Source organism: Thunnus maccoyii, chromosome 22, assembly GCF_910596095.1.
Source record: "Thunnus maccoyii chromosome 22, fThuMac1.1, whole genome shotgun sequence".
Classification (NCBI taxonomy): domain Eukaryota; kingdom Metazoa; phylum Chordata; class Actinopteri; order Scombriformes; family Scombridae; genus Thunnus; species Thunnus maccoyii.
Window position 1 is genome coordinate 19,137,861 of NC_056554.1, and position 23,338 is coordinate 19,161,198.

The 23,338-nt window shown below is 40.1% G+C and overlaps 1 protein-coding gene and 1 long non-coding RNA gene across 6 annotated transcripts in view; one reads left to right on the forward strand and one right to left on the reverse strand.

Moving 5' to 3' along the window:
* Nucleotides 1-492, reverse strand: part of htr2cl1 (5-hydroxytryptamine (serotonin) receptor 2C, G protein-coupled-like 1) — a 131,298-nt gene extending 130,806 nt beyond the window's left edge. For all 4 annotated transcript variants that reach the window (XR_006093451.1, XM_042400932.1, XM_042400929.1 and 1 more), the window contains exon 1: nucleotides 395-492. The gene's annotated coding sequence lies outside the window, so the exon portion shown is untranslated. The remainder of the gene's footprint in view (nucleotides 1-394) is intronic.
* A 12,295-nt stretch (nucleotides 493-12,787) lies between these two features.
* Nucleotides 12,788-22,627, forward strand: LOC121889177. Of its 2 annotated transcripts, none has more exons than XR_006093453.1 (3): nucleotides 12,788-12,853; nucleotides 16,117-16,167; nucleotides 22,217-22,627. It is a non-coding gene; the product is annotated as an uncharacterized LOC121889177 (long non-coding RNA). The 2 variants fall into 2 exon arrangements; XR_006093452.1 differs by lacking the exon at nucleotides 12,788-12,853 and adding an exon at nucleotides 13,023-13,348.
* The last annotated feature ends 711 nt before the right edge of the window (nucleotides 22,628-23,338 follow it).

Below are 23,338 nucleotides of genomic sequence, written 5' to 3' on the forward strand. Positions count from 1 at the left end.
GAGAAAATGAATATGAGAACTGAAACGATGAAGGAAATGCAGTTACTTTTTCCTCTACATGAAATAAACATGAGAAACAAAAAAAATTAGAAATGACACTTGATCACTCGAAAGCTGATGGTCATTTTATGCCTTTTTGAAACTTAAATAAATGTGAAATTGGTTTTACTTTAAGCTGAACTGCTCCTTTAAATACTCTGAATTTAAAGGATTGAGCAACAGATGAGTAAAAACGCTGGACCACCCCGAATATCTGGACTACTGGGAAATGTATTCTCACCACCTCAAGTGGAAGCCAGCTCAGCTTTTCTTTCTTTCTCCCTGTCTGTGCATGTGTGTGTGTGTGTTAAAATGTGTCTCTCCCCCATGTTTGTGTGTATGTGTATGTGCTCACTTTCTTCAATGGCACCAGTGACACCTTCAAAGTGGCAGTAGGGGGCAGGCAGCAGGCATCTGTTCACACAGCCAGCCTGCTGAGACACACATAAAACACTGACAAAAAACAAACAAACACATAGATGGATCGGGAGAGACAAGAGAGAGAGAGAGAGAGAGACAGACACACACAAAATTGGATTCATGTAGACATAAAACCACAACCGTGCACCGAAAACCCCACATGAACCCTGGGCTCCTGTTTGACAGGGTGAATCTGACAGGCTAAGACCTGCTGTGCATGTGTGTGTGTATGCCGGTGGGTGGGTGGGTGACATTAGTCTGCCACTGCTGGGGGGGGTGACAGAGAAAACAATTACACCGGATTGGTCTTGTGGGCATCTACACATGTCTTCTGCCATTAGCTGCACTGTGTGTGTGTGTATGTGTGTGTGAGAGAGAGATAGAGGCGAAAAGGAAACCTAAATTCTGGGCACGTTCTCTACTAGCTGTTTCTTTAGCTAATGTCACAGGAAAAAGGTGTCTAGACTACTCAGACAGGAAGACAGATGCAGCAACGTCAGCACACACACACAAACACACTAACATCCGTGCACAAACTTCTGTATCCCAGCAGCGAAGGCCGAGCGAGCAGCAGCACCAAGGGGCATTGTGGGAATTCAGCGCCAGGACTGGGATTCAGAACAAGGCTGCTGAGTCTAACTCCCAGTCAAACGCACCCATCAGACCAGACAGCCTTACTTATGTCAACGTTTTGTACACTGACGGAGCTCCCACTGGATCCGCCAGCTCCTGTTGTAATACTTCAGTATGTGAAGCTATCGACTTAGCATGTCGTGCTAGTTGTAAAGAATAGATCAGTAATGAAATAGGAACGTTAGCTCTCTCAGGGTCATTTAAGCTTAATTGTTGAAATGCAATTTTTATTTTCCCTCCAACTCAATAGCTAAAATCTTTTGGATGATTAAAAAGTTAAGCGTGTTTTGCCTCAGGTTGAGGTTGAATTGTATATAAACTATATTCTGATCACCCTTCTTCTACTGCTTCAAGCACAATTTCCATTTAAATCACAGTCCAGTCTGTACAGTATATCTGAAGGAATCCACTAATTTCTGTTTTTGATTACGTGACTGTTTTTTAAAGGCCGCCTACACTCAAAAATGCATTTAGCTTATTTTTCCTTCGTTGAATGATGTATGTGCAGAGTTTGACACTAGAAGGCTGTTTTCACATTTATCTACTGAAGAGGAAAGTTTCTCCGTGTTCACAGAAAATCTCAGTTTAAGGGGTGAACTTACGAGCATGATTTGTGACATCACGACTAGTTTGGAGTCAATCGTGGCCCAGTATTCAACTTATGATGTGGAAACTTGAAGCCTCCAGTGCACATACGCTGAAAATGGAGATATTTTGTGTCCAGCTGTTCAATTTTTATACTTACATATTTGTAGTTAGTGACATGTTTAATTAGGGAAACTTTTTAAGAACTTTAAAGAGATAATTGAAGTTTTTTTTGGTGGAAAAACTATATTAGACACAAATTATCATTCAGAGTAGAGTAGTTTATATACATCTTAAACCATGTCTGGAGGGTATCTTTAATGATAAATATGAAATTTAAGTCACACAAACTTGCTTGTTTTTGGACAGTTTTTTGTAGCTTGATAATCAGAATGAATTGCCATTTTGTTTTACTTTATTCATTGAACATGACATGGATTGTTTTGTTTTGTTTTGCCCAAAACCAGTAGTGAGTGACTTATATGTTCTGTCCTACAGTAAGTAGGTTAAAAAGAAACATATGCTAACTTTTATTCGCCATGCAACAACGGCTTTGCAGTCAACTGTCAACTCAAAGAGAAGCCCTCCTGCTGCAGTTTTAGCTAAATTGGTCAGATGCCCGAGCTCCTGCAATTCATTTTGAAAAGCGGAGAGCTGCTGTCAATACTTCCAAGACTCTGAAACGTTTCCTTTCCTCATTTATGTTTAATATGTGAATTATTTTAACTGATGTCAAATAAAATGTCAGCTCATAAAAACTATCAGCAGCTTTTAATTAATTCGATGCTGAGCTGAGTCCCTTCAAAATCAGCTTATAATTGAGGTCTGACTCTGTTGTTGTTATTAAGTGTATTACAGCAACATTTAGGCAGTGATAGGATGGGTAAACTGATTGTAACTGATAGGATCGGACAGATAATTTTGTTAGGTGAAAGACGAAAGAGTGCGAATAAGAAACTACCAAAGAGGAGACCAATTTCTTATCTCGTCCTCCTCCTCCTCTCCTCCCGAGCCGTCTAAGCCTGTGGGCTAAAGTAGACAATCTCAGAGTGATGGGAATGAAAAGAATGAGACACCTGATTCATAGACTGGCAAGGACAAAGGAAGTAAAGGTGAGACAGAGAAAGACTACTGAGGGACATCTGGAAAGGTAACAACAGGTAAAGATTCAGAGTGTAGAGTCTTAGATCTGGAGTTAAAAGTGAAATGTTGAAAGAAAAATCAATGACAGAAAGAAGAAAAAGAGTGTGTGCCAATTCCAAATCAGTAAATCTTTATTTCTTCAACTCCCAAACATCAAACAATATCATGACTGAACTGACAAAAGCCTTACTTTTGCAGCTGCTTAAACACCTGGAGCTGTTTCACCTTAACTTTCCATCAGGTTGAATGAATTGATGAACTGTCACCGTGTATTGATTGACATCGTAAGTGGAGACAACTGCCTACGGAAACTCAAAGTCTGCCAAGAGAAGAACAAATCCCTGTACCGCCAAAACTTGTTTGATTGACAGTTAACGTGTGGATGCGGGGCAGAAAGAAACAACAATGAGCTCCCAGAATCAAAGATTGCACCAAAATAAAAAAGGTCTTTTATCCTCTTTCTGCCTTCTTTTTTCTTTACACACACCTAGATATCAATCTCATTAAGCTCATGGAGGTTTGGGGACAATTTAACACAGCTTGGAGTTGCGCTAATAGTGCTAATAACAGAATTACACTCAAAAATAACTAAATAAACACAATTTCTATCTACAAAGGTGGACATTTTCTCCTTTAACATCTGAAATCATATAGTAAGTATTATTTTAACTTTACTAGTTTGTGGACTGGACTAATGAGCCAACTTGACCTTCCCAAGCTAAGCTAGCCACATTAGCTTTTAGCTACCAATTAGCTTTGTCTGGTGGAAGAAGCTCCACAACGAAAAATTAAAGCTGATGGTGTTTAACTTTTTGCTAACAAGTTCACCATATCAATGTTGTGTTTACCCAAGTTATAAAAGGGTTTGTGTGCAAAATCTGAATCAACTACAGCTGTTAAATTATCATATTTTCCTGTTAAATGTAGTGGAGTATAAGTATCATTAAGTGTACATATTCAGGTAAGAACAAGTCATCTGTAAAGTATTTGGGTTCATGAACTTATTTAAGTCCCACCAATGAGACTTTCTTTCTTTCTTTTCTTGATGAAAGTAATCTGTTTTAGCAGGCGGGTATTGAGGTCGTGGATTGGCTGATTCCTTCGCTCTTAGAGAGATGTTACTTTGAGAAGACCTATTTCTTTGATTTGTTGCCCCCGGCATTCATTCTCTCACAGTCATTCCACTTTCTCTCACCATCTGTTGTTTTCTCTCCCTTTCATTGATTGTCCTTGTGTCTTTTTACAACTGCAAAACAGTGAATTACTTTGCACCTTGATTTGCAGTTGAAAAAATAAAACTGCAAGGATTTTCTTTGTCTTTTCGTTTTCTCAGTTCTTTCCACTTTTCTTCCATAACTACTCTCTCTGGATACACATGTAACTCATGTACGCACACATACATACACATAAAGACAATCTTTAGGATCTAATTCATCTAATAAACCAACATGGACTCATGAATAGAGATTAAATAGAATAAATTATAGTGTATTCTGTGTTTTAATGACCTATATTAAGTAGTATCATAGATACAAGGGGAGGGAATCTCTGGGAATCTCATGATTTGATTCAATTCCAATGCTTTGGTGTCTGATTCGATTCAGAGTCGATTCTCGATTGAATGAATAGAAAATTCATAATTTTCAGTCTCTTGCTCCAGTATACTGTGTGCCAAACCATTCACTGGTGTCCTTAGTCCACTGGAATACAATATGAAACATAACTGGCAATTTAGATAAATGTGATAAATGAAGGAATGGTAAAAAAGAGAAAAAACTGCATTAATTAATGAATTAATTCATTTGAAAGCATCTTACAGTCTCCTGCCTGTATGAGAATAACATAATCATGGGGAGGCGGACTGCTCCTCTGTGTTGTTATTAGCATCATTTCTCCGGCACTGGAGAGCAGCCACTCTGCTCTCTGGGAAAGACGGTGAGCGGATGCAGGGTTTTTGAGGTGAAACAGACTGAACTCCGAGTTGTTTTCTTCACCTCAGAGCTGGTTTAAGTTGTTTAAGTGCTGCAGTGTGTGTTGGTCAGCCGGTCTCGTTTGTTACTGCTGATCGCTGCTCTGCTTCGCTAACATTAGTCTCTGAGTGACGGTGTAGACTGTTCACAATATACTTCACGTTTGTCTCACAAAGGTAATTATTTAGTCATTAAATCAAAAAATGCTTGCAACTGCTGCCTTTTGTGAAGATGAATTACAAGATAACTCTGACTGTACGGGTTGACTTCTGCCTTTTTCGTTCCATCAATATCACATTATTAACTAACATTTAGAAAATCGATTTTTGACATTTGGGAATCAATGCAGGATCGTCAATTTCCACATTGTGGTGTATCTAAGAATTATAAGACTTTTTCTCCCATCCTTAACAGATACTATATGATCAAAAGCAAATATCAGAGGGCTTTTTACTGTGTTCATGTATTGCACATGTACAGTTATTCATATATAAAACATCAAGCATATACTCAATATGCACTTTTTAAATCAGTGTTTGACTCTAGACTTATATGAATAATCAATCAAGTGAAATAGCCTCAAAAGACATATTTTTTTGTGAGTGTTTTTGTAATTCTTGACATATAAGCCCTTGTGAGGCAGTTGCAAGACTAAGCCCCTTTTGTCTTCACGAATCACAAACCAAAAGGCATCAAGTGGTGTAACAGACTGCCAAAGATCTAAAGTGAGAGCTGAAATCTTTCTAAGCTTCCTTCCTTCCAGATACTGTCTGAGCGTTTGCTTTGGTCTGGCTGTGAGCCAGATGCAGGGTGGTGGGGGGGGTTAGTGGGGGGGGTTGGGATTTGACGTTTGGGAATATTAGCCGGCTCTGCTTTGCTTTGCTAGGCACATTCTATCAATTTCAGAGGATTTCAAACTGTTTCTTAGATGTTTAAGACAAGGCAGACTATAGATAACGCGAGACTCTCCGAGTTAAACCCTTTAATCCAGCATTCAAGATGAAACAATGGCGACGCTATATGTTAATCTTGGGTTTTGGGTTGCCTGAACACAAGTGCTCTTTTCCAGGCAATTCCATATTGTACCAATGACATTTCACTCTTCAATCCGGTGGCTCCACAGGAACAGCAGTAGATTAAAGGGTAAATCCACCCTAAAGCACTGCCACTGGTGATGTAACTTGTGTTATTTAGTCGACTCTGTTGTTGTGGCACTTTTTGCTTTACAATCCAGCAAATTTTATACATCATAATGAAGAAATAGCAGAATCTACAACATCCCAGGTTGTCAAGTTTTGGTGTGAGTACCTCAGATTCAAAGGGAGTTCATGTATGTTCAACAATCATGAAGGGAGAAATTCATTATAGGAGAAGCAGTGAGATGAATCTCCACTGATGGTAGCCTCAACTGACCAGCATGCTTATGCAGCTACCAAGATCTGTAAGATTTGTTATGTTGTGCAAATTTAGCTTTTTCTCATTTTAAAAATCTTTTCAGCTTTTTTATTATTTTGCAGTTGTTCTACATGTATAAGCAACAGGGCGATTACAATTCAATTCAGTGGGATGTGGACATTGTTTTGGGAAATGTGAGATGTCAACATGTGGTAAAGTCATATAATAAAATTGTTTCCCACAGCATGTTACGCTTGAAACAAAAATGCCTCTGCTGATGTCAGAGAACATGATTTTACATGGAATTGATAATAATATGTAGAAGCAGATTTACTTCATCGCCCTTATGCCCTCAAATACAAGAACTTTGGGTTGTCATATTCACATTATTTTCAAGGATTTTTAAAGTCCAGTTTAACCCAGATCCACTTCCGTTCTCTTCTCTGTCCTATTTTATCCTTTGTGAAGAAGAGAGAGAATCCGACATGTCCATAGTGGATTCCCGGAGGAATTTGAAAGAATTCTTAATATTATTTGCACAATATTTACAGTACTTGATTTTTTGCTGGTTTTTTTGGTCTTTTTTCTCTTGTGCTGTTCATCTTTTTGGTTTTTGTTTTCATAGTTTTGACTCCACCATATTTTGTCTTTTCTTTTCTTTTTGCACAAATGCTTCACATCATATGTTTGCAATGTCAGTTGGTTACAGTTTTTACAAGCTTTACAAGTTGGGTGAAATAGATGCAAACAGCTGAATTATTCAAAGTTTGATAGAGATGTGTGAACAAAATTTATTTAAACCTCAGTAACACCATGTCATTTTCATCAATGCTGATCAGACGGTTTATTTATAGAAGAGGACAGACCCTATTCAACTCCTCAGAAACATCTCACACACTCATAGAAAAAGTAAGCAGCACACTGGTTTTCCTGCCAATCCTTGTTCAGTTGTATTTGTGCTCCAGAGCGACCCGCAGATCAGCTGGACTCCTGACCTCTCCTCTTCTGTGCTCTTAACCTACTAAGAAGCACTTTTTTTCTCGCCTTTTTTTAAAAAAAAAAACAAACAAAAAGCAACAGTTTTCTTCTTTTGTTGTTCTTTTTTTCATTGCACACATGTAAACTTGGCTGTGACAAGCTAATTACACTGTACTGAAGGAAGGAAGGAACTGTCCTCGACTGATAAATCTGTGAATGAGAATATGTGTGTGTGTGTGAGTGACATCATCAAAGGTTAAGTACCTGTGATTAATGGACTCACCTAAGCTGGCTTAATGGAGTTTTTATATCGCGGTTTGATGTTGCTGGACAGGGGTGTTACATTTTTGTCTGGTTGGCACTTTCAGTGGGAATGGAGCCCGTAACCCTGGCAGGATTAGTGCCATACTTCGCACCTAGAGCCGTGCTCACTTTAATGAGTTTGTGTGTGCTTGTGTGTTTGTGTGGGAGAGAAAAAAAAATGAGAGAAGGAAGCGGGTGAAGGAGTTGTGAAGTTGATAAACTGACAAGCGAAAGAGTATTTTCGTGGTAAACTGCTCTCTGCAGCATATATGGTAGGCGAGGTGTGCACGTGTGTGTGTCAAACTGTCAAACAGCGGCGGAACAGACAAATCCCCGAAGCCCATCACCTTCAAAGGGAAGACTACCCAGAGATTCAGTGAGCGGGAGAGTGTGTGTGCGTTTGTGTGAAAGAGGGAAAGAGTAGTGCAGTGTGTGGCAGAAACTGTGTCAGATACGATGTGTCAGTCAAAGTGTAGGACTTCTTCCTTCCTCGAGAGTTCAGAAGACAAGAGAGGTGAGTAGAATATTGAGAACCAGAGCGGGCAAAAGAAGAGATGAGGGAGAGAGAGGACAAGGAGGTAAGATGAAGAAAGAAAGAAGGTATGCATGAGGAGGGAGAGGGGAGCAAGGGGAGCATGGAGAGAAAGATGGAACAAGGGAATAAGAGTGCAAAAGGAGAATGATATGCAATGAATGTGTGGCAGGCATGCTGTGAAGCAAGCAGCAAGGGGTGGAGGATAAATATAGAGTGAGGGATCCCCTTCCATAACTGAGGAAAGAGTGAATGAAAGGAAGGATTGCAAGAAAGTGAACAGAAAGATACAACCAAGTGGCAACTACCACGGCTTCAGGCTGAAACCTCCTTAAGGTGCAATGCCAACGACAGCTGCTAGACGCTGGCTCAAACTGACAACAAGTCAAATTCAGGCCCTCTAATAAGTGTGCCGCTGGTAATTTTGGAAGTTGTTGCTCCATTAATAAGATCTGAAGACTTATAGCAGCTTCAATGTCTGCCGTGTGGGCCTTGATTGACAGCTGTGATTGACAGATGGCTCACCTGCTGCTCTCCCCGGATGATGACAGTACCTGCCCTTTGAAGAGATATTGACCTCTGATCTACAGAAATTGGAAGTGAAACAGTCAAAATTACCCAAGTTCAGAGGGGATAAAGAAGATTATAGTCGAGGAGCTGTGTACTGCTGGCAGAGACTTGCTGCACGACCTCACACCCAAGTGCAACCCCAACCCCGACCACAATGCTGCAGGGACAGGTCTGTGTCATTTAACCTCACCAGCAGCAAAGATGAACCTAACCACCCCCCTACGCTGTGACTAATACAGCTGTAACCAGCAGCAGTTTTCTAGAAGAAGAATGACCACCACTCTCCAAACAACCTCCAAGACAGGAAGAAAGACCAAAGAAGACGCTTTCAATGGAGAGGAAACATGCAGCCAGACCCACCTTGTGTCAATCTGTCCGACGAGAAGCTAAGTCCTGCTCACATACAAGTTTTATCCAAAGCTCCTTCTTCCCCTCACACACAACCCAGACCAATTTGAAACTAAATAGATCTATTTCATTCCTACAAGAGCTTACACTTTAAAACATGGTACAATCATAATTTGGCACATAGGCACTCTCAAGCCACAGCTGTGAGTACACCAGCCTTGAAACTCAAGTCCACGTTCACACCTTCAAGCACAAATCCCACCCTTCTGACATACAGAACTCTTTTATAGCCAAACATCAGTCCCAAAGAATAACCTTTCCCCTTATGAACGTAAGGCTTTAAAAGAACAGTGACAATAAGAACATTGCAATAAAACCAATGGACAATGGCGGCGCAGTAGTCGTTATGAATTACAATAAATACATCAATGAAGCTCACCGTCAACTGAACAATTCCAATTAATACCAAGAACTTCAAATTAACCCTCTTTCCAGTATGAAATGTGATCTCCCAGCCCTCCTAAACAGAGCCAAAGATGCAGGTTGGATCAACCAATGCGAGTAAGTGTGAATATCGCAGAATGGCTGCATTTTACATGCTACCGAAAAATTCACAAAGAGACAACCTCCCCTGGCAGACCCATTGTGTCAGCCGATGGGACATTGACTGAGCTAGCATCCCAGTATATTGACTGTTTTTTAAAACCATTTGTACATGAACTCTCATCTTATGTACTGGATACTACACATGTTTTGAACAAGCTGTCAGAAATTGGTGAAGTTGAAGATACTTATCAAGTAACTCTTGATGTAGATTCTTAGTACACCGATATTGTGCATTCAGAGGGCATACGTGTAAGTAAATATTAATCTCGCAGGCAGGAAACGATGATCCCATTGATTTTCTTTTGTAATTCATGGAGTTGTTCCTCAATGATAATGTATTTTTATTTCCAGGTAAAATACTCAATGTAATGGCACTTGTATGGGTGCAAGCTTTGCTCCTGCATTTTTGAGTTTTTTGGGGGGACGGATTCATTTACAACCCTCAAAAGAATATTTTCCTTGACAAGATCAAATTCTTTTGTCGATTTATTGATGATATTTATCTTTTTTTTCCCCAGGTAGTGAGACTGAACTACGATCCTTTCATGATTATTTAAATTCGACCAATGAAAATACGAGACCAAGCATGTAGTATTCGAAAGAAAAAAATCAATATGTTTGTATTGTAATTCTCTTCTTTATCATTCCTTTCACCCTCCACATCAAAAAAAGGAATATCCCTTATGGACAGTTTCACAGAGTCAGGCGGATTTTGTGACTCAGACTTTGAGAAGCAGGTAAAAAGCCTTTCACAGTGACTCAAGGAAAGGTCTTACAAGCCACATATTATTACAACTTCTTCAGAAAAAGTCTTAAGTGTAAACCGCAGAAATCTATTGATCTTGTTGTTAATCTTGTTTTGAATAAAGTCTTTTTAACTTAATCCTAGGTGTTTTTGTTCCCGCTCCACACATGACTGCCTGAAGTTTGTTTTTCTTTCCATGTAGACCAATGACTGATATCACATCTTGCTACATCCACCTTCATAAAGTCTACGACTGTGTAGGCGTCTTCGAGCACACCTGTTATTTTGTTTCAGGTATGAACAGCGGTGCAAATGGAAAATGGACCGGGTGAAGTGGATTATAGATCAAAGGGTGCGATGAATAATACATATACTCTCGGCATCACTTTTCCTCATAGTTCAGTCTTAAACATGACAACAAACAAAGAATTGGCAGAAAAAAACAGGTTGTAACTGTCCAGTCTGGTGTGTGTAGGGTTATTTTGATAAGAGGAGAAGGATGCAATAAGGACAGAAAAGAGGGCGGGAGGATGGACGGAAGGACTGCTGAAAAGAGGCTGAGGAGTTATGGGAAAGTCAAAGGAGGTGAAGACAAATTGCCGGCAGGGGGGCAGTAGAGGCTGGGGGAATTTATTCGGCACTCAAAGAAGAAAAATCGCTGTTTTACAACGTCGCAACGTGCCCGGAGGTTTGGAAAACACAATGGCTCACTCTCTCTCATGCTAATCAAAAACAAACTAGAATCAGAGAGAGAGAGAGAGAGAACGACGGAGAGACAGAAAGATATACAGAAAAATTGGCACGTGTTGAAAGATTAGTTTTTTCAACATTCTACTATTTCATGCCACTTTTTAATTGAATTCATGCAACGGGCTTACAGTGTGTGTGTGTGTGTATGTGTGCGCACACACTCACTCATCTATATTTTAAGCTCCTCCAATGCTTGACAAATGACATCAGGGAATTGTGGGAAGTCCCGACGCTGCTTAGCCACACACACACACACACACACACACACACACACAGACATATGCAAACACTGACAGGTGTGAAGCAAATCCCTTCCTGCGATGAAAACTTCCCAGGAACCCTTGGGACATGCAGGAAATGAGTCATATGGCGTGGTGCAAAAATATGTGTGTGTGTGTGTGTGTGTGTGTGTGTGTTGGAGTTAGCCAGGCAAACCGAAGGGCTGACAGCAAAGAATAACATTCATGTGTGTTTGTCTTTATGTTCACAGATGCATGAAACCTTCTGTCATGGCCGCCTTGTTAAATGACAATCTTAGAAGTTTCTTTCATGTGTGCGTCTGTGTGTGTGTAGATACATACGTTACCCTACAGGTGTATCATACCGCTAGAACAGGTTAAACACACGCCGAGTGATTTTACAGCGGCGCTCACAGAGGCGTATTGTAACCTCAGGAGCATAGATTAATGATAGTCTGAGGGAAATGGGGATGTGGCTGTTTGCAGGTGCTGCTGTCGTGATTATCGGACTGTAGAGATAAACATTAACCACATTCGTGACAGACGCTGCCTGGCTGTCATGCACTTTTCTGCATCACAAGTACATCAGGTAGTGACAGGGCATCTCTGACTTGCTGTAGAGGAAATTGGCGTGCATTTACTCCAGGATATTATTATATTATTATTATATTAATATATATATATTATTCTTTTTGGTTGTAATGGGATCATATGATATCATTTTTTTTTTTTATCTCCTTGTGTAACTTTGAGGTGTAACTCATACAGAATGCATCCATGCAAGTAATCTACTTGAAGGTGAAGCTATTATCTAGTCACACACTCACGCAATCATAAGTAGCCATCTGATTTACCGACATCAGAGGCGTTGGCTGGACTGTTGCTGAGCCCAGATTCTTCTACATCAAAAAATGTACTTCTAAATAGACTGTTTCCATGCTTTTTTGCTGGAGATGGAAGGAAGCGATTTATCATATAATCTGCACATAAATATTCCTGCCACTCGAATGTCTCATGCTACATGCTATCTGGAGACACCGGAAGATGCCGAAAGAGGAAACAGCTGATGAGTCATGTGAGTTCAATGTTTGCTACGTCATTATTTACTCGACAAATGCATTTCCATTACCTATTTTGCGCATAAACTGTTCTTTGACATTTCCGAAATCTACCTCAAGCGAGCTTAAAAACTTTTTTGTGAAATTGAGGACATTTTTCGGATTTTGGCGTTTCCATTTAGCTTTTTTAATGCAATACTTCAAAATGTGCATAAAATAGACTAATTGAAGCACGGCTAATGTATGGCATGATCAGTAAAAAAGCTGGATTGGTCATAAAACTTTCCTCAGGTGTTATCACTGTTTGTAGGACTACCAGACTGATAAAATATAAAACCTTTTGGCTATCTAACATGAGACTAGGCTAGTTTGGTGTCGCTAGCAAAGGGGAAAGCGCAACAAAGCCGCCTTTGCTAACGGTTTAGCTGGATACAGTGCAATGCAAAGTACGTTAGCTGTTTATAACTGTATATATGCTCTGCTCATATCATGTTCACATAACTTGGAAACATCCTCTAACGCTGAGCCAGGAAAACAAGGTGTGTAAATGCTGTATGTTTCATATATCCACTTTTTCCTCACACTGACTGACTGTATGAGCTAGAGGCTACAGGCGACGCCCATGACAACATGAAGCACACATACTACCCATCTCCCTCCGCTTGTCTCCTCATCGTCTCTATCTTACTCTCCCACCTGCCTCTTTTTATTCCTCTCCCTCTCGTTCTTCATACTCTGTCTGTCTTCTTCACTTTTCTTCTCCCTGCACATCTGTCTCCAGTGGTGGACTGAAAGGAGATCAAACAGGCAGGAAAATAAAATAAGTGCGGTCAGAGAAGTACATACAAATGAGAACAGATAGCCGTAACCGGCACAGCAAACGCCGAGGGAAATCTACAAAGAGCCATATGGGATGCACTTTACCTCACGCTTACATACAGTATGATTTCAAAGGACACACCAGGGAGCAGTAGCGACACAATGTGATGGGAGAGTATCACCTCGCATTTCATTTCATATCAGAAAACACTCTGGTGAGGATACTGAATGATTCTGGCCTCGTTTTTTACACCTTGTAACCAAAAAGAATACTGATTTAACTTGTCACAACATTGCAAGCATTTCTCTGTTAGAGAAATTAGAGCAGCATCACTGAAAATGGTTTTCAGTTGGACAGTGAATGTTGAGCAAATAAGACAAAAAAGCAGGAATATACTGAAATATCCTACTCTAAAAAGACTAAAAAACCATATTGACTGGCATGTAAGGCAACTGTGACTGTAAAACGAGGAAAAACTTTTTTCAGATTGTCTTTTTTTTCATAATTCTGAGAGGAGTCTGCCTGCAGGTCTCCTCTGTGGGGACGCTTCTGGTGCTAGCTCCGTGTTTCAGGACAGGAAATAACACATTTTGTTGTGTTCATTCATTTTTAGTTGTTGTTATAATGGCTATATCAACACATTTTTTTTAAAAAAAAGTAGTGTAATGTATTTTTGTTGTGAGTTGCTAGACTGCATCAGCGTTAGCAGAGTTAGCTGCAAGCTAAGTGCCAATATAGCATCGTGACTCAGCGTTAACTCGTCTTCTCTCGCACACTCAGTATCTTACACGCAATATTTACAGAACGTGAGAATTTATGAGAAACCTAGTACTGGTATTTATTCAATATTACTATAGACAAGGTACTGAAAGCTTACTTTTTTATTTTTAAGTTTCAAGGAAGTAACCCGCCCTGTGCTTTGTCGTAGCTTTAGATGATCTGTTCTGGTCATTATTTGAAGCTTCCTCTACACAACAGTGACTGGCAAATTTGCATCCAAAACATTAAATAGTCTGAATGTTTCGCTTTATACTAGTTGTGCTGTTAATAATTTACGTTATGTAATCAGCTTAATCTAAATCACTGATACCGAATGTTATCAATTCGGGCTATCTGTTATGCTAACAGTGGCTAGCATTAGCTCATTACGTCAATTACACAAAGCAAACTTTTTCTTGCTATAAAGCTCTTTTTGGTAGATTTCTTATGCATCAATAGATAGCTATATATAGGCTAGAGTCTTTAAAGGTTGTAAATACAACCACTGTAATCAAGTAAGTTAATGATTGTCAGCGTTTTATATTAAATCCACCTGCACGCAGTCTGTCTGCCTGCAAAGAGAAATGACTCATGACATTGCAAATAAAAGGAGAACAGTGCACACATGTGTTTGTGTCTGTGAGAGCTGAAGAGGTCTGTTGAATCAGTGAGCTTTAGGCTATAACTGTTTATGAATCAATCAATAAATATTGCTATATTGACAGAGTTATCACATTCAATATTTAAATAATACTGCTACGTTGATTGATAGCCTATAATTATTGAATCAATATGAATAGGACCTTGTTCCAATAACAAGAGATTATATCAAAGTGTTTCAAAAACATTTAAATATATTGAAGTTTCCTGTTTCTTTAAGGCTAGTATAGATTTAAGCATCTTGTTGCAATAATGCTGGAATTTATTGTATTTATAGCATCCTGTTCCAGCAACGTCAACATATAATGAAGTATTTTTGCTCTAAAAACACTGGAATATATTGACTAGTCTCCTTCCAATTAGGCTTGAATTTATTGAACTATTCTGCTCTAAAAGGCTCAAATATATTCAAAGTATTTAACTTTTCATTCTAATAAGAATATATTGGAATATATTGAATATCCTGTTCCAGTTCAGTTCAGTTCCAGCTGGAATATACTGATTGGTCTTCTTTTAATAAGGCTTGCCTTTGTTTTAATAGCATTTTACATTTTTAACTTTCTATGCTACTTTGAGAACATTCACGTCATCCTTCACGATTCTTTCATTTCTTGTTGAACTGCCTTCAACCTGAAGATGTAAGAGATTAAAAAAATGCAGAGCACAGGCTAAAACTGGAATTTAAATGAGCTGATCTTGTTTGCTCAGTCATTCTAGATAATTGATTTCCTCCACAGCTTAAAGGCGTTAAGAGATGTGATCATATAAATTCAGTACAGTTTAACACCGCCTGAGAATACTAATGTAAAGCTTTACATCCTGCTCGTCTTTAAAGTGAATTTTGATTTTACACATGAATATTAGATCTTATTGGATCTAGAAAAGTGATGTAACAAGGTTTTCAGTGCTGAGCACGTTAGTCAAATGTGTCCTTTATTATATTTTTGGCTGATATCCTGATCTGATTGTTTCATAGCTTGTATTGGCCAGCTTCAATCTTATCTTGGATTTAAATATAATAGGAAAGTATGCTGCCTTGATCCAGCGCTTAAATGATCAAAAAGCAGTGTATGAGAAAATTCCTGGAACATTTGCACACCTTTTTTTTTTTCCGCCATAACTTTAAAAATGCTGAAAAAATAGCACAGATTTGTCCAAAACCAGCACACAGTTGTGTTTTCATAGATCACATACATATACTTCAATCATAAAGTGGATTATGTGACATAGTTGGTGGATTTCTTTGTTTATTTTTGTCTTATAAATCTGTGTCTGAGTGTGTTATTCTTGTAGTGTTGTAAAAAGCCTTTATCATATCTACTCCAGTGTATTTACAGTAGAGAAGGCGCTTACGCTGCAGTTAGCTCATGCACACATGTTCTCTCCAGTTCCCTATTGGCTTGTTTTACGCTGCTGGGTTGAATATTAACCAATGAAAAGAGAGCTGAGCAAAAAAAAAAAAAAAAACACACTGGGGTATTTACATCTATATAGAGAGATTGAAAACTGGGATTATAGTGGATTATAACTTTCCCCTGTTGACCTTGTCGTCTTAATTGCCAGATTGAGAGACAGCAGCGCATCATCTGCTCTCCACGACGACGACAACGAAGGGTAATAAATACAAATGTTCTGTTTCCCTTCTTTGTTTTCTTCTATTTTCTCTCTCTACTCCCTCGTTTTAACTCCCCTAATCACACGCTGGCATGTTTACTTTTCTCTCACACAGATACGTTTTTTTTAGATCTCCTGAGGTTTAAAGCCATTCAAGGTCTCTGTGATAAAATGCACTGAGGATATAAGTACTGGAGGTACCTGGCTCTGTGTTATTGCAGCTGAAGGTCTCCGTGGCTTTAAGAGAACCTTTTATTTGTAGCGCTTAGAAATATTCGACTGTAACTTCTCAGCGTACTGTGCTGATGCAAAAATGTGAAAAATCCTGACAATGCGTAGAGAAGAGAAGGCTGACTTGGGATAAAAGAAAAAGTTTGAAGTGAAGGGATCAAAGCAAAGAGAAGAAGAAGAGCTACAAATTCAGTCTCTTTAGTCAGGTTTTTACTTCGTGCTTGTCTCATTTCGCTCTACAGCCGAGCGGAAAATGTTTCACAAATCAAGTTTTTCGTCTCTTCTCATCTAAGAAAAACTTCAGAAAAATGCTCCTCTTGATATTTTGGTTCAGAAACTTGCTTTTTTTTTTTTTTTTTGGAAAGCATTGAATTCTTTGAGTGCAGATGAAAAGAAGAAACTGGTTTTATAGTTCACAGAGAATGAGAAAATTCAAGGAGCATCTACCAACAAATAAGAGTACCAATGTGTTAAATCAAAAGGGCTGCACAGGGAAGCATTAAAAAAAAAAAAAAAAAAAAAAAAAGCGAGGATGCCATCCAAGAAAAGCTCCCTGTGAAATATTTATGGGAAAAATAGCCTTGGGAGGGATCACAAAAGAGGAAAACCCATTCCAGAGCCAATAGGTGCCAAGTTGGTTGCACAATAAATCAATATTACAATCAGAGAGTACGCAGGATGAATACATTCAAAGGTTCCTCCTGCAGAAAAAAACCCCCTTGAACAGCCCATGAAATAAACATAATATATGCTCACGTCCGTAAAAATGCACAAGTTTTGTTTTTTCTTTCCGTTTGGTCACTGAAATTGGTTTACAAATCTAGGATGACTAAGCGTTTTGAATATTTAAAAAGGATTTAACTGTTTTTAAAGATCTGTTCTCTGGAATAGTGTTGGATAATTTGCGGTGAAGGTATGATTTCCGTCCCTCCAAGCAGGTCAAAGTTCGTGATAAGCTGCTTCAACCGAACCAAAAATGACTGTCACAACATCCCTTCGTATCTATAAATTCCTCGCTACTAGATTATCCTTCAAAATTCCATCTTCTGTTCATTTGTTTCAATCATCCTGAACCACCCAGGACACATTAAACCAGGAGAAAGCCCCTTTTTTTCCCCACCCAGTCCTAAATCCCATCTGGAGTCTATAAATCTACCTCTAATCTGAAGTTTAATAGCTTCATACAGCAGGAAAGCCGTTCTACAGTAGCCTTCCTGCTTTCTGTTCAGACAACCCATTCTCACTTGACAAGAAATGGGTTTCATTCCAACAGGCACTACAGGCAGTTTTCCATTTTCTAAAAGAATTAAGAAGGAACATCATTCCCCTAATGTTCACCGATCAATATTTAAAGACCACAGATGATCACATCTCGTAAAAATGATACTTTTCCCCGCAGTTCACAGCCGCGGACAGCTTGAATTTAATTAAAAGTCAACATTTAGTAAAAGTGTCTTAATTTCTCAGGAGGTTTATATCTCATTTTGAAACAAAACTCTTTATCGCTGCTTCCGCCGGCCTTATTTTACTCGAGGCGATGATTTATGTCTACTGACTCATGAAAGCGAGATACTTTTGAATGAATCAAGACACTCGTCTTTTAAATATCAAAGAAGAAGACACGAGGAACGTTTTGAAGGCAACAGAATACATTCAAACGCCAGAGGGGAAAATTAAAGTTAGAATCATACTGAAGGCTATTAATGATGGACACCACTTTGTTTTTTTGCTCCTTTAGGACTTCAGTCAAATGTTATTGAACTGGCAGCTGCTGGGAAATCTGGATTTTTACACACACAAGCAAAAGCATCCACTTACCATTATGAGAACGATATAATCAGACTCAAGAAGCCTCAGCATTTATCTCTGATTTCCATTTGGAGAGAGAGAAAAGCAACACAGCAAGCAGCTAGAGGGATTGATTTGCAATAGATGAGGTCTACTGCCAACCCACCGCTTGGAGGTTAAAGCTCTGATCCGTGATCCGTGAGTCGCAGGTCTGCAGAGAGAGAGAGAGGGAGGGAGGGGTGGCGGCGGCGGTACCGGTGGCGGCGGCAGTTGTTGTTGTTTCACATGACTGATTGTCACTTTAATCTTGTGGGTCGCAGCTAGGAGAGACTGAGGAAATTCAGGCAAAATGAAATCCTCTTCCGTCGAAAATGAGTGAATCAACCGCCACAATTGTAGGTGATCACACACACACACACACACACGTGGACACACGCTGTGTGATCATGCTTCTCTGCTTGACGCATGACGGAAGGGGAAGAAACATGGATCTGATTCATGTGGGAAGAAGTCAAGATTGCTTTCATGCAATCGGAATTCAGGTTGGCAAGGTTTATGAAGATAGCAAGACATGTGGAGCAAAAGGTGAAGAGATTTAGCTTTTCTTGCACCGAAGGTCACATATTTGCAGAGAGAGCCTTGTGTTGTGTGTCTAAAACTCTTCCAACTTGCAAGTTTATCAAGCAGTAACTCATTTAAAGCTGCTACAATCAATATTCTTATATTAACGATGGACAAACTAATGTAGAAGGAAGATGCTTGCAGAGATGAACCCAGAGAGAACTTTCATCCGACTGTGCAACTAGGAGCCAGATATTTCTCTCCGGAGTTGTTGGAGACCAAAGCAGAGCTAAAAAGAGAGGAAATATTCGACTTCCATGTCTCCAAATGAATGCTTATGTTGCTCCATGTTGTTTGCTAGAACCTTCATCATATTTATAAGGTGGTAATATGTCCAATGTTGTGTTTACAGCTTTTTCCGCTGCCCCTAAGTGGCAAAAAAATGTAAAATAATTCAGGTTTAACCTATGCTTAAATCTAACCATGATCCTAAAACAAAGTCTCAACCCTCAAAGAGCTCTTTGAAGAAGTGAGGACCCACTCTCACAATCTGAAAGTCAAATCGTTTCTCACAAAAGATACGAGCACAAGAGCGTGCAGAGCTATGCCTCTGAGACAGAAACAAACATCCTCGCACAGATAGAAAACAAAGATGAAAAAAAAAACCACAATTGGCACTCTTATGTATGCATGCATGCAACGCTTGTACACACTCACCACCACATGCCCGCACATGCCGGCACTCACACATGACCGCGAGCCTACCACACAAAACCACACATCTCATTTCATTCCCTGAATTACTGAGCCCCTCCTCAAAAAATCTATTTTCTTCCTGGATTCCGGCAATCTGATTTCATCTTCTAGAGTTATTGTTTCCATTGCGGCCATTCAGAGCGAGTCTTCGCTACAGATTGTTCTTTCGTTTAGGGGGTGAGGAGGGGGAGTGCGTGAGGGGGGGGGGGGTGGGATGGGCAGTTAGCGGCAATATGTCAAGCCTGCTGATCCACTCTGATTAATGCTGTAAATCAAATGAGAGGCAGAGTGGACAGACGTGGCATTTCCGAAGGGGCACCCTGAGGCAAAAAAAAAAAACAAAAGTACATTCGCGCATGTTGTGTGTGTGTGTGTGAGACAGAGAGGCATGTTTATGTGTACATGTCTGACTGTGTGTGTGTGTGTGTGTCTCTGTGTGACCGCCTTGTGTTCGTCTGTGGTTTGGCGTGTGTTTAAAGTCTCATTCGACATGCCCCGATCCCCCTCCGGGCCATGGATCTTTCTGTTTGTCTGAAAACAAACAGCCATTATAAAAACAACCTGTATTTCTAACCATAAGCCATTTGGTGGGCATCTGTCTTTCCCCCTAATCCTTTTAGGCGGCTTGTACAGTGATGCTAGAAAGATGAAGGAGAGAGAAAAGACAGATTGTTTTGGAATCATTTTATGTCAATGATACACACTTTTAAGCAGGAAAATGTGTGATAAATGGGATGATGAACTAAGCAGAACCCCTACCTTTACCCTAAAAAACACAAATACATCAGTGAAGTAGTCTAGTTTCACGTTGAGGAATACCAATCACTGAGCATCAGTGCATGTTTCTCAATGAAATGTGTATCTGCCAAGCTAAACACACAGAATGTGGCAAAACCGAGAAAAGGTGGGAATGCAGGGAGAGAGAGAGAGAGAAACCATGTCTATTTCCATCTTGATCTATCTCTGATATTTTCTTTCCATTTTCATGCCGATAAAGCGTGTTGAACTGGGAATTTATTTGAACTGAGGTTGAGAGGGGAAGCTGGAGAGAGAGAGATAGATTCAATTGAACTGAGAGCAAGAGAGAGAGAGAGAGTGTGTGTCCAGGCTATGATAAATGACAGTCTTGTGCATCCAAATGAGCCTATAGCTCTTGTTTACAGTAACAACCTGCATATAGATGAGTTTATATCCAAAATCAGCCTTGAGTTATGTTTAAAAGCAACAGTTTCTGCTGTTTCCTAGTGAGCTGGTAACATATTAATTGTTCTGCCACAATTCCTCCAAGATGACACATGTCAGAGAGTTTGGCAGCCCATCAGTGGGGGCCAAGCAGCAGCCTTGGCTACTAAAAATATGTGCACTCAAAGCACAGCCAGGGGCTTTTGAGTGATAAACGCCTCCGCCGAATGTTGCGCATGAAAAATGGCACTTGTGGCTCCATCTCTTAGGGTGTATAGAGCTGAAGGAATAAACGTTTTGTCTCACAGATTATGTTGTGGAAAGGCGGAGAGGGGGAGAAAAAAAAAGAGGAAAATCAGGTCCAAATGTCCCAAACGCTCTAATCCTCCCTGGAGACAGGTGGATTAGCGGGATTGAATACACACACACACACACACAGACACACACACAGACACACACACACACACACAGCTAGGTGATTTAATTCCCAGTTTGGTGCAGGTATTTGCTGCCGAATTCCTCGCCTGGACGAGGCGCAGAAAAACCAGCCAGAGCAGAGATGGACACGCGAACAGCCACACCCTCTCTGAATGAAACCCAGCAACATACATAAGACCTGAACACACCCTCTGTGAATAATCTACAGCATCCTCACAAGTCATTTAGTCTAGTATTGAGTCTCAATATCATTTTTATTCTCTCAAATAGCGACAAATCTGGATAATGAGAAGTCCATACTTGCAGAAAATCATACAAAATTATTCATTTCCTTCATGATAGAAATATCCACCGAATTAACAGGTTTTTAATACTTTGTCATGACAAAAAAAATAAGGAAAGGTTTTGAAAAATAATTATGAAACTCATAACTAGACTGAATCACTTAATATGGGCGTTTTTGCGGCGTAACAGTTGATGCCATGCGTAAAAACGCAATCCACATACACGCAGTTATCCACCTATGTCCTTCACCTGTAAACCTATCACACAATCAAGTTTCCACTGTTACACACATTCTATATATTTCTTCACTTATCTGTTTACCCCGATGATGCCGCACACTTGCACACCTCAGCGGCGCTGCTGCTGCTGTTGCCGCCGCTTGGTCAGCGCGTCGTAACCTCAGTATCGCTTTTATTCTCACATATTTCTCTCTAAAGGACTCGATTTCCTTAAAGTTTCATCTAAACTAAAAGGTGCTCAGCCTGGTGTGTTCACTATATCTATAATTTGACCAACTTTCACCCTCAAATTCTTCTTCACACAACTCCAAAACCAGCTCTGACCTCCATCCGCTGACGGTCCGTGTCAAAGATGCAAGGGCGCGCAAAAATTCTCATCTTTCTCGAGTAAATATTTTTGTCGTTGTGGTTGTTTTCTTCTAAGATAATGTTTCACTCACCCGTGAAGGCATCCGATTATTTGTGATGTTCCTCTTTTTTATAGCCACATCCTCAGCGCTGGCTACAGTATGTCCATGTCATCTCTTCGGGGTTGAGGAATGAACCTCTGTTTCTGTTTTATCTTCCAGCGGAGGTGCGCGGAGTTCACAGCCGCAAAAAAACTTGATGCCACCAATGAATGATGGAAAAACCAGACTGAGTTTCCTGGATGTGAGTTCAGCTCCCCCTCCGGTCAGGGTTTCTATCAGTTTGTCCCGGACACAGTGGCAGAGGACCAGGGCGGACGCATCGGACACGTTTTGCGGTCCGTTTTGCACCGTGCGCACCGAGACGCGTCCTGCACCAACACAGGAGACACAACGGCAATAAATCCTCCTCTTAAGTTCCAGGCAAAACAGGAGAAAAAATTTGGTTAATATACTTAATTCGATATTTAAAAAAGGGTCCTTTCAGGAAAGTTTTAATACACAGAGGAGCGCGAAGAGGATGAGCGAGAAACGATAACTGGATAACTGACTCCTTACTGACTGGAGCCGAGAGAGAAGGAGGAGGGAGGGAGGGAGGGAGGGAGGTAAGGAGAGAGAGAGAGAGAAAGAGAGAGAGAGAGCAGACTCCGACTCGCTTCACCGACCACGAGTTGACTTCTGATCCCACACACTGTGACGCCTCAACAAGGTCTGAAACTCAAACAAGCTCTTGCACATTTTTGAATTATAAAGCGCCGCTGCGTAGAGAGTAGCTTATTGCACATTTATTTAGCCTGTTTATGCATGCTGGTGGAGTGAGTTTCACCTGCTCACTTCAGTTGCAGCAGTGACTTCATGCAGAGAAATGCACTAACTACCTTTACATCCTAACTCATATCTTACTGTATTAATCAGTGGTCAGCTCCATCTCCAGGTTTTCATTACAACACACCTAGCAGGTAACTTTACTAATGAGTTCTGCTACTATAAAGTAGTGCTAATTAGTGTGTGAACTCTCTCATAGGAATGGAAACCTGCAGACTGTTGGCTCTACCTGGCACATGGTCAACCACCCTGGATTTATTTACTTGGGCGGGACACTGGCCTCATGTGACAACACACACTGTGCATGGCATGAAGAAACACACACAGCAAATGCAAGCAAATACAAAAACACACACTGCAAGTTGTACTTATTAACAGGAACTAGTTGCTATGGGGACATGAAAAACTGATGAACACAGCTATAAGGTTAGAAGTTATGGTCACATTGCACCCAATGGC